Source organism: Danio rerio, chromosome 10 (genome assembly GCF_052040795.2).
Source record: "Danio rerio strain M-AB ecotype USA chromosome 10, GRCz13ab, whole genome shotgun sequence".
Lineage (NCBI taxonomy): Eukaryota > Metazoa > Chordata > Actinopteri > Cypriniformes > Danionidae > Danio > Danio rerio.
Genome location: NC_141030.1, coordinates 16,443,926 through 16,460,578, shown reverse-complemented (window position 1 = coordinate 16,460,578; position 16,653 = coordinate 16,443,926). Strand labels below are relative to the sequence as shown.

Below are 16,653 nucleotides of genomic sequence, written 5' to 3'. Positions count from 1 at the left end.
TCCTGTGCGCGTGTGGCCCCGTGGAGAGACCGCAGCTCTGTGTGGCTTAGGTCTCTGTTGGCCGGCGGGAGCTCAGCTTTACCCAGCATGCCCTGGGAGAGATGGATAAGCAGCATGGATCCGGCAGCCCACCTTCTCCTGGATGAGAGTGTTTGCGGAGAGGGAACGAACGAACGCATGAATGCTGGCTGTCTGTGTTGATCTGTGTCTTTTTCTCTCTGTCTGTCCCACGCTTTCTCATACCATCCATAACCACCCACCCATGAGCAAACACAAAACATCAGCTCAGGGAAACAGAGACTTATCTGTCTCCCGAAATGATCATCGCGGTGCTGTTTTGTGCATTTTGTCAAATGTTTTATTGCAGAGGTCGTTTTACACAGTGTTTTGAGCTCATTTAAAAGGCAAGACACTGCTGGTCAATAGGATAATTAATTAACTAATAGCTATAACCATGCTTCAACAGTTGATTTATTAAATTATGAATTTATTAAATTATGAACTGGAGGATTACATTACAGGATTAGATGATCACATGATTTCTAAAAGATGACACGGTGGCTCAATGGTTAGCACTGTCACCTCACACCAAGAAGATCGCTGGTTCGAATCCCAGCAGGGCCAGTTGGCATTTCTGTGTGGAGTTTGCATGTTCTTCCAGTGTTTGCCTCCAGGTACTCTGGTTTCCCCCACAGCCTAAAGACATGTGGTATAGGTGGATTGAATAAACTTAATCATCCGTAGTCTATGTGTGTATGTGTTTGACTGAGAGTGTATGGATGTTTTATAATACTGGGTTGTGGCTGGAAGGACATCTGCTGCATAAAACACTGGAATACTGGAATAGTTGGCAGTTCATTCCTCTGTTGCGACCTCTGAAATAGAGACTAAGCCGAAGGAAAATTAATAAATGAGGTGTGATTTCTAAAATGTCATGTTTGAAAAGGTTAAAAATTTTATGAAATGTTGCATTCATATAGAAGATTTGCTTACTTTTTAAATATAAATTAAATCCATGTGTATGCAAATGCTATGACGTATATGCTTTGTTTTCACAATCTTTTGAAATGTAAATCATAAAAGTCACCTTACTTTATGCACCACGAATTCAAAATTGTAAAACTGATTTCAGAGGTACTAAGAAGGCCCCACAACTTTCACTCTAAATATTTTTAAACAAAACTGTAATTAAAAAATAGCAAATTATACTAAGATTTGAGTTGGGTAACTTTAATCTTTTTAAAACCATTCAGAGTGGATGGTGAAGAGTTGGAAAAGTGCAAGGCATAGGTGGGATACTAACTAAAAAAAAGGAGTTATGCATATGTTGTTCCAGATTTGTGTCTAATATACATCTTTAAATGGACACAGCTACTGACATACTCCATTGAAATATAAAGGGCTCGCATAATTTTAAGCAACAAACAAAATTGTGTAGAAGCTTTGTCTTTTCAAAGATTATTACTTGTGTTGTAAATTTCTCTGTCTGGCTCACATCACCAAAACTTTTGTGAAATTCCAAGATGAGCCAAAAACCAAGGAGAACTTTCAAATATCTTGAAAGCAGAATTCTTTAATAAAAGGAATTTAGCATCGCTGTGGCATCATCAAAAGAACTCTCAACTGGTACAGCAGACACTCGTTTTAAATACATTGTTACCGACATTGATACATGTAGGTGGGGACAGTTTAAAACAAAGCATGTGAATGAAGTGTTGTTGTCGGCAGGGTAAATTGCTTTTCCAGATAAGTACCTATTCACAATACATTTTAACATGAAAACAGTGTGCAAATGTTGTTCTGGAGACAGAACCTGTGTGACCAGTTGACCGCTTTGACCATTTGTTAGAAGACAGTAGACACAGTTGTGCTGTAAAACTGACAATTTGCATCACCTTGGAGACAGTCAGGGCTTAGGAAACCAAGGCATTTTAAGGTCTGTCACACCCTAAAAAGCAAAGAATATAACTTTTCAGTTATATATGGATTATATAAATTTATATTCCCACACTTGGAAACAATGCAAACCAGGCTAGTAGACTGAAATATAAAAATAAAAGTACCTCAAATTCCCTGTTTGATTAGATAGATTGCACAATCTGGATTCACTGGTCAGATGCGCAATTGTTTTTATTTATTTAATTTTTTATTTTCACTACGCTTACTGCGATTATTAAATTATCTGTTTGATTAGATAAATTACACAAGCTGGATTCACCGGTCAGATGTACAATTGTATTGAATTTATAATTTTTTTTTTCATTACAATGACTGCAATAAGTAAGTAAGAAGTAATGTGTATTTATATGGCGCATTTACAGTGCATCCAGACAGAATTTATAGCGCTTTACTTTTTCATTTTTTAATGTTATAACGTTATTTCAAAATGGATTAAATTTATTTATTTCCACTTAATTCTACACACAATACTTCATAATAACTATGTAAAAAAACTATTTAAATTTATTTGAAATCGTTGCAACAACAGTGGGCTGCAGGGTGATATGGCTGTGGCAATATATGTGGAAATTTTGAGAAATCGCTCAAGCGGACAAGCTCAATAATTAAACCCTTTGTGTTTACTTTTATGAACTTGATGAAAATGCATCGTAATAACAGTTGCAAACAAAGCCTTTTAGTTAGTCATGTGTTTTGAAGGAAATAAGACACACTACATGTCTATAGTGTGTCTTGTATAGTTGACATGCAGTTGCAAAGTTACTTATAAGTCAACAGCTTATACAGGAAAATTGCTTTAAAAAGTGTGAAAATGAGCAGTCTTCTCCTTTTGTGATTCTGCTCCACGTCCCAAACTCACTGACTTGTGGTTGCTATGTTCCCTGTTTTATTAGATAGATAGATTGCACAAGCTGGATTTACTGGTCAGATGCATAATTGTTTTTATTTTATTTTATTTTTTTCACTACACTGACTGTGATTACTAAATTTCATTTGAATAGATATATTACACAAGCTGGATTCACTGGTTGAACTTACCACATTTAAACTTACCACATTTAGTTATTTAGCAGACGCTTTTATCCAAAGCGACTTACAAATGAGGACAAGGAGTTTTTAATAATTTTTTGAAGACAGCGAGTGACTCTTGTTCTGATGCATTTAGGGAGTTCATTCCACCAACTGGGCAAATTGAGCGCAAGAGTTCAGGAAAGTGATTTCTTCCATCTTTGGGATGGAACCACGAGGCGACGTTCATTCATAGAACGCATGTTTCTGGAGGGCCTATAAATATGCAGAAGTGAGAGCAGATAAGATGGGGCGCAGCCAGAAATCGCTTTGTAAGCAAACATCAGAACTTTGAATTTGATGCGAGCAGCAAATGGCAGCCAGTGTAAACGGATGAGTAGCGGGTTGACATGTGCTCTTTTAGGTTCATTAAAGACCACTCGTGCTGCTGCATTCTAAAGCATCTGAAGAGGTTTGATGGAGCTAGCTGGGAGCCCAGCTCGTAGAGAGATGCACAATTGGTTAGATGCACAATTGTTTTTATTTATTTAATTTTTCAATACACTGACTGCGATTACTAAATTCCATTTGATTAGATAGTTTACAAGAGCTGGATTTACTGGTCAGATACACTTTTTTTTGCTTTTTTTCAGCAAACTTTGAATATATTTACTTCATGTTATGGAAACCGGGTTAGTGAGAAAGCAAGCACATGAAAAGAATGTGAATGGCAACTGTGATCAAAATCTGTGCTTTGGTAAGACAGAGCAAATCTATGAATATATCGTGCTGTTTTTCAACACACCCTATGCGTTTTTAATTAATCAGACAATGAGTAGGTAGTCTTTCATGCTTGTTAGGACACACTTAATCACAAGGTCATCTACAGCATAAAAAAAAATCAAATTAAATCCATTCGTGACAACATTTAGAAATGGTTAAAAGCGGACAAGCTCAATAATTAAACCCTTTGTGTTTACTGTTATGAACTTGTTGAAAATGCATCGTAATAACAGTTGCAAACAAAGCCTTTTAGTTAGTCATGTGTTTTGAAGGAAATAAGACACACTACATGTCTATAGTGTGTCTTGTATAGTTGACATGCAGTTGCAAAGTTACTTATAAGTCAACAGCTTATACAGAAAAATTGCTTTAAAAAGTGTGAAAATGAGCAGTCTTCTCCTTTTGTGATTCTGCTCCACGTCCCAAACTCACTGACTTGTGACAACATCCCCAGTTAATCCCAACATCAACTAACGTTGTGTATAATGTCGTCTTATCTATGAATTTGCATACACTGCTAGGCCGATAGCAGAGAAAATGGCACTGTGAGAGATTGCCGGTCAGTAGTGAAACGTGTGATTGACATTCTCTTGGAGCTCCGACTGATGCCTTTCCAAACGGCAAGTCAATCTGCCACTCTCCACGGGCATCGACACAAGCATGAAATAAATAGTATAAGCGCACGTCAGGAAACGTCAATCATCTCAGGCATCTGTTAAGAATAGACATATGAAAACTCTGGAGAACTGTAGCGTTCAGGATGCATCGCCTGCAGGTCAGGTCTGGAAATCATAGCAGCACAATTCTTTTTAATATCACTGATATTGTCACTGCTAGCATATTTACTGACTGTCAGACATGTTCCTTCATGGTTCTCAACTGGTTTGGCTATGAATCCTACATATTCCTATGGCTATTAAACTACAATTCAAAGTTATTGTAATTCATAAAGACGTTTGGCACACATCTCTCTCTCTCTCTCATTCTCTCTCTATACGTCTCTCACACACTGCAGGTTTTGTTTTTATGAATTGTGGGGACATTACATTGGTTTTACTTGGTTTTTTGTACAAACCATACTTTCTATTGCCTTACCAATACATATAACCTATACCTCTTACTGGAAATGGTGCAGTTTTTCATTCTGGGGGAAAAATGCTGTTTGATTTATAAGCCTTTTGAAATCAGCATTGTCCTCATAATTCTACAATCTCCCTGTAATTCTTGTGTCATCATGTGAAACTACACATTTATGTCTTGATATGACACTCACACTTTATGTGGACTTCCCTTAGACATAATGATTTTTATACACTTTCGAAATGTTGCTAATGTTTTTATGTCTGTAAAGCCAGGTATAGACAGAGTTTCTTTTCTTTCTTCTCATAGATCTATGTCAGAAGCACACGCTGGTAGTTTTTATTATTTTACTAAAGAACAATGTTTTGTTGTTATTGAGTGAACACAAACAAATGTAGAATCTTTAAATGTTGGAAGTTGTATGAATATCTGGGTATTTTTAGCATCAAAAATGAAGAAGTATCCTACTTTAAAGCAATAGTTCACCCAAAACTGAAAACTCTGTCTTCATTTACTCACCATTTACTTGTTCCGAACTTGTTTGACTATATTTCTTCTGTTAAACACAAAACAAAATGCTTATAAGAAAGCTGGAAGCACTTAAACTAAATTTTTAATAAAGTTGAAACCATTGACTGCAATTGTCTTTGTTTATGGGTGACAATAACGGTTTTCAACATTCTTCAGAATTTTGTTATTAACAAAACAAATAAACTCTTAAATGATTAGAGACACTTGAGGGTGAGTGAGTAGTGAGTAAATTTTCATTTCTGGTGAGCTATCCCTCTAAGAGCAAATGATTGCAGTGGTGTCTTCTTCTTTTCAGTTTCTACTCTTCGCACTGTTTAAGCCAAAGGGATAGTTTACTTCAAAATTTTTATTTACTCATTGTTTACTCACATGCAACGTGGTGGCATAGTAGGTAGTACTGTTGCCTCACAGCAAGAAGTTCACTGGTTTGAGCCTCGGCTGGGTCAGTTGGCATTTCTGTGTGGAGTTTGCATGTTCTCCCCTTGTTTGCACGTGGTACAGGTGAATTGGATATGCTAAAATTGTCCATAGTTTATGTGTGTGAATGAGTGTGTATGGATGTTTTCCAGTGATGGGTTGCAGCTGGAAAGGCATCAGTTAACCCCCATGCATGGCGTTACTTTAAATTAAACAGGATGACAAATGATTCCACTAATAGACCATGGTTCATTTAATACTAAAACATGTTTTTTACTCTGCAAAAAAAAAAAAAAAAAATATTACCAAAGAAGCAGGTATCTGAGAAGAACCTCAAATTCACACAACAACATTACAATGAGATAATGGCGGTCAATGTAACACTCAAATGTTTCCCGGCCAAACTGTCCAAAACCTTCACAAATTCACAAAAAAACAACAACATCCAAACTGATCTCAAACCCGTCCAAATTTTGCCAACACGCTTCGGTCATTTTTTACCAGTACAATCAAATTTTAAACCTGCTGAAAGATGTTTATTGTCTTACATAACCAAGAGTAAACAAATGTAATTTGAAGCAAAAGTATTACAATAAATAAAAAAGAAAAATAAATATACAGCTGAAGCCCCCTTTAGAATTTTTTTCTTTTTTAAATATTTCCCAAATGATGTTTAACAGAGCAAGGAAATTTTATAGTATGTCTGATATTATTTTTTCTTCTGATAATAGACTTACTTGTTTTATTTTGGCTAGAAAAAAAGCAGTTTTAATTTTTTTAAACACCGTTTTAAGGAATAAATTATTAGCCCATTTAAGCATTTTTTTTTCAATAGTCTACAAAACAAACTGTCGTCATACAATAACTTGCCTAATTACCGCCTAGTTAGTCTAATTAACCTAGTTAAGCCTATAAATCACTTTAAGCTGTATAGAAGCGTCTTGAAAAATAACTAGTCAAATATTATTTACTATTATCATGGCAAAGATAAAATAAATGAGTTATTAGAATGAGTTATTAAAACTAGTATGTTTAGAAATATGTTGAAAAAATCTTCTCTCTGTTAAACAGAAATTGGGGAAAAAATAAATGGGGCTAATAATTCAGCAGGGTTAATAATTCTTACTTCAACTGTATATGAAATATATTCAAACATAACACATAGAAATACAATTTTAAAGTGAATTTATTTAATTAAAATGTGTTTGTTTTAATTTGCACAAATTTGTACTATTTAAAGCTCAAATGTTTGCTGACTCTTTTTTTTAATCTAATAAGTTCAGCCAAGTAAAACTTTAACATAAGTTGTCAACACATTAAATTCAGATAAGTAACTTAGGATTAAGTTATTATTACTATTAAGCTTTGATAACTAATTGGCATAATATTTTTTAAAGTGTGGTTCTTTCCACCTTTACCAACTTGTTTCTAATGTTTTGTGTTCTAATGAAAGAAAGAAACTTAAACAGGTGTGTGACAACTGAAGGATGAGTAAAATGTTGACATTATTTTAAATTTTAAATGAATTTTCGCTTTTACTGATTGAGTGGACATATAAAGTTGCTGTTTGATGTCAATTCATGGGGAGCATTTGTGTGTCCTGGCTTATGTACGGTTACCACACAGACTAGCCATTAATAGCCAGTCCGTTATGGATAGTGGGATTTGTCCTGTACAATTGAAAAAAAAATATTTAAAAATGTGATTAATCGACTTACAATTTTTTGTTTGAAGGTTAATAGGTAGCTGACTTTTAGAATGAGCACTAATGAACATGTTCTCTGACCACAGATACTGACTTAAGAGAACTTGTTTCTCTTGATATGTGGCTGACAGAGACATCAACTGTTTTCCCACACATTTTTCCAAAATCGAAGTGGGACATCTCACAAAAACAGTCTGTGACCCATTCAAAATGGTTTTGTGACCCACTTTGGGTTTGCGACACACCAGTTGAGGAACATTTGTTCTAGAGAATAATGGAGAACTGGTGTTTTATTTTTTTCAGTGGTTCAAAACTTGCCCTTAAAGGCTGCTGGACGAGTGTGTGAAGACACAATTAGTTCTCCCTCCTTTGATGCTTCCTTCATCTCTCGTTTTTGATCCATCATTCCTGACATTCAACAACATGTTCATACAGTAACAAAACATCACAGTGTTGATGCAAATATGATCTGTTCCAGCTTGGAAAAACTGTAGAAACGGACTACGTTTTGTTTAAAATAATAAACTCAATATGAACAGCTTGTTTGTTTAACTGTTGCATAAATTGAGAATCTGTTCATGTGCTTATATTACAAAAAGCATCACTCTTGCTTAATATTTCTTAACTGTGTGCTTGTACAGATTATTTTAGAAATTACAGTGGTTAGCACTGTCACATCACAGCAAGAAGGTAGCTGGTTTAATGCAAAAACAATTGACCTTAGTCTTGGTGTAGGTGAGGGTTTTCTCCAGATGCTCTGGTTTCCCCCACAGTCCATAGACATGCGCTATAGATGAATTGGAAAAGCTAAATTGTCTGTACACTCAGAAATAAAGGTAAAGGAGCTGTCACTGTGGCAGCACCTTTTCAAAAAGTACATATTTGTACCTGAAGGGGCCATAATGGTACCTCAAAGGTACATTTGGGCACTAAAATGCACCTTTGATGTACCACTGTGATCTCTTTGGGTACAAATATGTATCTTTTGAGAAGGTACCGCCCCAGTGACAGCTCCTGTTCCTTTTGTGTCTGTGTGAATGAGAGTGTATTGGTGTTTCCCAGTGATGGGTAGCAGCTGGAAGGGCATCTGCTGAGGAAAACATATGCTGGATAAGTTGACAGTTCATTCCGCTGTGGCGACCCCTGACCCCTGACCCCTTAATAAAGAGACTAAGTTAAAAAAAAAGATAAATGAATGAATGAATACATTATTTAATAATTCATATGAATTATACATTAGTAGAAAGGGCATGGTTAGGGTTAGGGATAGATTAGAGGTTATAGAGTTTGAGGTTGTGGTTAGGGTAAAGTTGAAGGGTAATGTTCATTAAATGCAGTTTGGTCTGTTGAAATTCTAAAATTGCCTAGTGCACAAGTTCCAGCTTCCCTTAAACACTAGGCAAAGCAAGGCAAGTTTATTGACACACATTTTATAATGTAAAATGTAAAATGTAAAATGCTTTACATAACCAGGAATAAAAAGAAACAAGTATAAGAAAATTAAAACAACAAATGATACAGTTATTAGAAACAATTATTAGAGAATAAAATGTGTTAAACAGGTTTTTAAAGAATGAAATAAAAAAAAAGTAGTAATCATACACTCTCAAAATTAAAGGTACAAAATGTAACAGATTTTTAAAGGTACATATAAATACCTAAAAAGTACCTTAAAGGTACAAAAATGAACTTTAAAGGTACAAAACTGTATTCTAAAGGTACTAATGTCGACCTGTATTGTACAAAGTTTTAAAAACCTTTATTTCTGAGAGTGTAACTCAGTGACAGTAACTCACTAATATATGTAAAAAAAAAAAAAAATTTGAACTGTATATATATATATATATATATATATATATATATATATATATATATATATATATATATATATATATATATATATATATATGAATATATACAGTTGAAGTCAGAATTATTAGCCCCTCTGATTTATTAGACCCCCTGTTTAATTTTTTTCCTGATTTCTGTTTAACCGAGAGAAGATTTTTTTCCAACACATTTCTTATCATAATAGTTTTAATAACTCATTTCTAATAACTGATTTATTTTATCTCTGCCATGATGACAATAAATAATATTTGACTAGATATTATTTAAGACAATTCTATACAGCTTAAAGTGATATTTAAAGGCTTAACTAGGTTAATTCAGTTAACTAGGCTGGTTAGAGTATTTAGGCAAGTTATTGTATAATGATGGCTTGTTCTGTAGACTATAGAAAAAAAAAACTTAAAGGGGCTTATAATTTTATCCATAAAATGGTGTTAAAAAATTAATAACTGCCTTTATTTTAGCCTAACTAAAGCAAATAAGACTTTCTCCAGAAGAAAAATAATATTATCAGACATACTGTGAAAATGTCCATGCTCTGTTAAACATCATTTGGGAAATATTTCAAAAAGAAAAAAAAAATTCAAATGAGGCGGGGTAATAATTCTGTCTTTAACTAAATAACTATAACTATTTGTGAAGAGGTAGCTAATGGATATTATATGAGCTATTAGATTTGCCCGTGTCGCACACAGTCTCTCTCTCTTTCTTTTTCTTTCTCATTTAACCATGCTAACCGACTCCATATATGCCATATATACAGATTAATGAAAGTTGAATGCAATATGTTTGCATATATAAGTTCAGTAAAATCACTGTCCATTGAGACTATCCTCTTTTCTTTCATGTGTTCAGAATAATGAGAATATTTCCATTACAGAAATGTGAGGCTCTGCCAGGTTTCTGTCTGTTTCCACGGGGCGCTCATTCTCTCATTAAATGTGATATAAAGTGATTTCACTAATTTTATTTCAGCCAATTTTTTTTTTAAATTGAATTAATTCATGTAAAAAATAACTCAAATATTATTAATAGTTAAAATAAAAATTGAATTTCAGTGGTTTAATTCTTGTAATGTGTTAGATCCAACACTGCTCATAACTGATTAAAATTTGGTCAAATATTATTCTGCCACTCCACATTATGCATTTAAACTCCTTCAGAGCTGGGTGATTTATTGATTATCCATTACTTATTTTAATAATTACGATAATTTTGTTGTTCCTTTTTAGACATATCGTTGACACAAGTAATTGTCATTCGAGTTTTAGACATTTGTAGCTTTAGTGCAAGTTAATAGAATAAGATGATCCTGTTTGGTGTTAATATTTTATCAGGTGAAGAATCATGTGGTTACTCATTAACATTAATTACTATGTAATATATATTTTTAAAGTTTATAAATATTCTAATGTCTTGTTGTAACCATCATTAACCCTTGTTTTTTCCAATGAGTATTTTAATGAGTTCTCTGTAAAGAGTTAACAAGTTTTGTCCCGGCTCTTCATTTTGATTTTGTTAGTCTTTAAATTTATTTCCAAGAAGTGCTCAGTATGACACACAAATACCATAAAACAAATACATCCATATTATATGGCTTATTATGAGTGAGTAATAAAGCAAGTAAATCAAAAGGATATGTGGCAACCACAGCTTTGCTCATATTCTATATTTTGTCATAACCCTGTCTGCGTTTTTTTTAAAGCAATTTTTATTTTGCAGCAATTTATAAACATAGCCTCTAGTGTTGCTGGATGGGTGCTCAAAGATTGCACGATTCGTTCTCCTTCCTTCGATGCTTTCTCTATTCCTCATTTCTGACCCTTTACTTCATCATTCTTGACATTCAAATCAGCAGCAGGAATGATGAGGAGCTGCACACACATACGCATGCCGCCGAACAATCATATTTGACTTGTTTGAAGCCATGTCAATTCCCAGAGGCTGTCCGATATTATCTTAAGAGCCAAAGATAGGCTTTATGATTTCACTGCCACCCCGGATTTTATTTCATTTGAGAAATTTAATTGGAATTCTTTGGAAAATGGACTCGATTAGATGAGCGTTTTTCTGCTTGGACTTGATGTTTAATGCATAAGCACAGCGGCCTCATTTTCAATAGCTCTCTGAGCAAAGTGCTTACCTGTGTGAACTTTGCTAGCCTCAAAGGTTGCGTGTGGAGCTCAGAGGGAATAGTGCTGTCATTAAGTACGCATAACTAAAGGTCTTCATGTGAACGCAGTGAAAGCAATTATGAAAACGATGATACAGAGAAGGTTTTTTCGAGCAGTCATCACCTCGGGCTGGAGAACCTGTTGACTTGCTGTACCTAAACAGCCTACTTAAGATATGTTCATGCTGACAGCGATTTTCAACCACAAAATGACCAGTAGGCTTTTATCTGCAGTGGGGCTTGATGAAACATGAGGAGAATATAATTCTGTGTATATACTTTGTGCAGCACAAAATGTGTTGGATTGTTAAAAAGAATGGCTGTTCTTTTTGATAGAGCACCTAGTTAGTATTAGCAATCAGGCGCAGGTGACATAAAACTCCATTTTATGCAAATATTGGGTTAAAATGTCTTTGACTAATCTGGTGTAATTGTTTTTAAGTATTCTAACTTGTTTTTTTTTCCCTTTGAAACATCTTTGAAGCTGACACATTTGGATTGGTGTTTGTAAAGATGCACAATGTATAATATGTTGTATAGCCTTGACTTAATAATACATTTTATATTTAGAACCAGCCTGATCTCTAGCGGACACATAACTATTTTACGTTTTGTCTGTTTACTGGCTTATTTTTTACAAATTCAAGCAGCCAGAGTATGTGGTTTGGAAGGATGAGGCGAGGACCCAAGTGCAAATAACCAAGGAATTTATTTAATAAAAGAAACTATGAAACAACCCCATGAGGGAAAAAACACAGCAACAAACTGACTTGACTCGGTTTGGTTTGAATTGACTAGACAGACACAGAATCAACGACGATGGACCAGCACAGAACAGAACACACTAGGATAATAAATAGGGAAGACAAACCAATGAACAGACAAGTGGGCAGGTGAACATGTTGATTGAAAACAGGATAACAAGGTGGGTGGAGTAAGACAATAGACAAGAGCACATGGTACGAACACTACAATACAAGCCATGTGTACACATACAAACAGGACTAGAGCATGCAGCCAATGAGAGAACTCACTAACCGCGTGCTCACATGAAACAAGATACTAAAGCATGTGGCTAATATGTAAACATGAAACCACGTGCTACACAACACAAACACAACAGAACACAAGACACCAGCACACAATAAATAAAGATACTTACCGTGCGCTCACATATGCGCACATCAAAGACTGGATGACCAGTCGAATGTTCCCTCTCAGAGTCATGCGAAACTGAAACCAGCTAGACTGAGATGCTGAGAATGAACATCACTCCGCAGACAAAACAAACACAGACGCCAGGACAAGAGCGTGCACCCAGACCACGTTCGGATCTTGTGCGCCCCCATCAAGTGGGAGCACGCACGGTCCCAGCACAACCAGGGCAACGCTCCTACAATGATAAGGACAGAAAACTGGAGCAGAGCACAGCATATAAAACATGACATGACTAGCATCTGGACTCCAAACCAAAACAGGAATTAACCGGACTGGAGAGGCATAATCCTGACACAAACGAAATTATATGAAAATGTACAATTTTAAAAACGAGGCATTTAAACCCAATTGTCATTGGGGTATAAGCAAATTGTACTAAATTGTACGAGTAGGATTTTATACGAATTAGCCACTAAATCAAAAAGTTATGAATTTCTGTGAGATAGCGTTGAATAAAACATATTTTTCAGTTTTAAATACTTTTAAACTTAAAGTGAGAGATTCGATTGTGAGTAATAAGAATAATTTTGGACTGATTGCACTATGGTTTCGATTCACTAAAAAGAAAAAAAAAGTTTCTTGGGTTGTAGGAATTGGCTCATGCTGAAAGAGCCATTTGCTTGAGGTTTATGTATTTATTCGAATCATTAAAAAGAAGTGGCTCATGTTGTAGGAATCATCAGTCAATCGTAGGAATAAACTTATTGTAAGAGTCCTTTGTTTTGGAATCGTAAGAATTGAGTGCATTGATACGCACTATACCTTAACAGAAGTTTGGAAGTGCAAAATATGAATCAGTGCTGTATAATGAAAACAATCCAATTATAATGTACTTAAAAATAAATAAATAAAAAATATATATCTATATAAATAATTACGAGGTAATTGTATATATAAATAATTGTACGATAAATTCTCATTTAGCTGGATAAAGGTATTGAAAAAATCAAGCAAAGGTAATACTGAAAGTACGTTCTAAATGCTGATATTTTCATAGAGTAGTAGATATACTTGGGAATATATATATATATATATATATATATATATATATATATATATATATATATATATATATATATATATATATATATATATATATATTGCAATCTGCTGGATTCTGAAATGAAATTACAAAGACTGTCACAGGGTGGTTTTCCCCATGTGGTTCAAAGAGTACATTGTACAATAACATATCGATACAGACTTTTTAGACCCAATCGCCTACTACTATTTAAAGGTACCAGCTTTAGTACAATTTGTGTATGATAATAGATAGGCACAATATTCTACAATTTTTTTAAGGAATACTAATTTATGAGGACAGTTTTGTCAATATCAAAATGCTTTATTCTGCTCTAAATGTAAAACAAAATAAATTGCTAAATTCTCTTGACACATGTAAGTGTAAAGCCTGCTGCCCAAAACAAAGGTGTACAGTTATTGCGTGTCATATTTAACCAACCATTTACTTGAATTTTGTAAAATTTTGCTCACATGGATAATTGAATATTAATCAGTCGATGTCATTATGGTGCTGTACCGTCAGCCAATCGTTGCATTGCTGATCATAAATTCAACAACTCACTTCACAACACACGTAGCAATCTCAGATCAGTTCATCCAGACATTTTAATCTGATTCGCAAACTTGTTTAAAAAACTAAATTCATCATTAGCTGCCAATTCATCTCAGATGATTTAAGCGAGGTACGAAGAACGAACCTCAGGACAGTGACCTTGGGAGCTAGGGTACTGATTGAGATACACCCTAAGTAAGAATCATTTGGCTTGGGAATTGTCAGTTGGTTGTGAATGGTAAGATTCAAATAGCCCTAGTTAATAAGTCTTGCCTTAAATTACACAATACTACTACTACTACTACTACTACTACTACTACTACTACTACTACTACTACTACTACTACTACTAATAATAATAATAATAATTTATTATTAATAATTAAGCTTTTCTCAGACCCAAAGCACTACAAGGCAAATAGTAACAAAGCAGAACAATAAAAACAGTAAAAAGACCACAATAAAACAATAAAATATGAATGATTCAATACAATCACATAATTAAATTAACATAAATAATCAATCTAAGTTAAAAGCAACGGTAAAAAGGTGAGTCTTGAGAAGTTTCTTAAAACAGTCTAGAGAAGCAGCATTCCTGATGCTGATGGGTAGACCATTCCATAGCTTAAATGCACTGTACAAAATAGCACAACCACCCATAGTCTTTAGTTTACAGCATGGCTAATACAGACTATGGGTGGCAGTGGCGAGACTTACCAGGTCACAGATGTAGTCAGGTGCTAGCCCATGCACTGATTTATATGCTAAAATCAGAAGCTTGAAATCAATACGTGGCTTAACAGGAAGCCAATGAGTTGCTGAAGTACAGGGATGATTTGGTAGCATGAGGAAGTGTGTGTCAGAACCTGTGAGGCATAATTTTGAATATACTGTAAATGTCTCAGAGAGCTTGTTGGCAGGCCCCAGAAGAGTGAGTTACAGAAGTTAAGAAGTCATGTGATAAAGGCATGGATAAGCCTTTCCGCAAAAGGTCTAATCCATGCAATGTTACATAGGTGAAAGAAGGCTGTTTTTATTCAAGTGTTTAAAGTGTAAACTAAAACTGAGCTGTAAAACTGTACATCAAAATGTACCCCAAGGTAGCAAGCCTGGGTAGAGGGAGACACTTGGAGATCATCAACAGAGAGTTTAAAATCATTACACTGGTTAACATTGGTAGGAGATCCAATCAGTGGAACCTTAGTTTAAGAACTGTTTAATTTAAGGAAATTTTGATTTATCCAGGCTTTAACTTCGAGTAAACAGGCTGATAAAACAGACATGGCAGAGGTAAGATTTTTATATAGCCCGAGCCGTGTATATTTTGTGTTGCGATGGCACTGACAGAAAAGTGAGGAACATAATTGTTTTTCAAATGTGATTTTTCAGAAGTGTACTTTACAAACAGTTTACACACACTCTGTCTGATCATATTTCTGAAAGAGATATGAATGAGGCCTAATTATTGACACAGTTTGGCACCAAGCAAATCCTAATTGCCTAATTATTAGTGAACAGCAGGTGTGAATGTTCTCCACAAAGCCACACAAAACATGACTTTAAAACATCTTTATAAAAGCGTCCAGCAGCGATTTCATATTCTGTAAACAGAAAATCTCAGTCGTCTCTCACCCTACTCTGTTCAACTGCTTTTAATCTGGCCACTTCTGAGCTCCCCTGAATATGATGAGGGGATTTGAGACATGACCCACGAGAAATGATTAAATGTCTTTCATTTTCAGAAATCAGATATTTTAGAGAAGCACAATAAACATGCACAAACAAAGCGCTGCTCTCTTCCAGATGTCTGCTGCACTTTGAAAAGGGCCTTGATATTTTCTCAAGTGTTTTTTTAAATTTGTACTGCATTATAAATGTGAAAACGCATCGTCCAGGGCCCTCAACGAAGCGGTTATGTTGGTTTAGGTCATTTTCACTTTTTTTTTTGTTTTGTTTTCTGATGAGTTCAAAACTGTTGGCTGGAAATGTGTGTGTTTATTGAACTTTTTAGCCTTTTCTGAAATGTTAGCATGACTGATTTCTCTGCTCATTGTTTGGCTTCTCTGCACTCGGGGATATTTCAGGTCCTCGTGGGCTTAAGAGTTGACCCTGCTGGTGATTCATTGGTGCATGCTTTTCTGAATACTTCACTGCAAAAGAAAAATCTGTTAATTGACATTTGCTCATAGCTCGTGATTTTTCGTGTTTATTTATGCTTTAGAATTTTGATTGCTGCTTCGACAACTTTCAACCTCTTACAAGTTTAAAAAACCCTCATAGGGCACTCATTGAAACACTCATTGGAAAATCCCTGAGTGCAACTGAGGGTTATTACAGGACTTTTGAACTTCT

At 34.8% G+C, this 16,653-nt stretch overlaps 1 protein-coding gene across 7 annotated transcripts in view; it reads left to right on the top strand.

Annotated features, from left to right (window-relative positions):
* galt (galactose-1-phosphate uridylyltransferase) overlaps nucleotides 1–16,653 on the top strand; it is a 225,731-nt gene that overhangs the window by 29,620 nt on the left and 179,458 nt on the right. The window contains exon 8 of one of the 7 annotated variants that reach the window (XR_015500535.1): nucleotides 27–5,282. The gene's annotated coding sequence lies outside the window, so the exon portion shown is untranslated. 7 annotated transcript variants of the gene reach the window in all.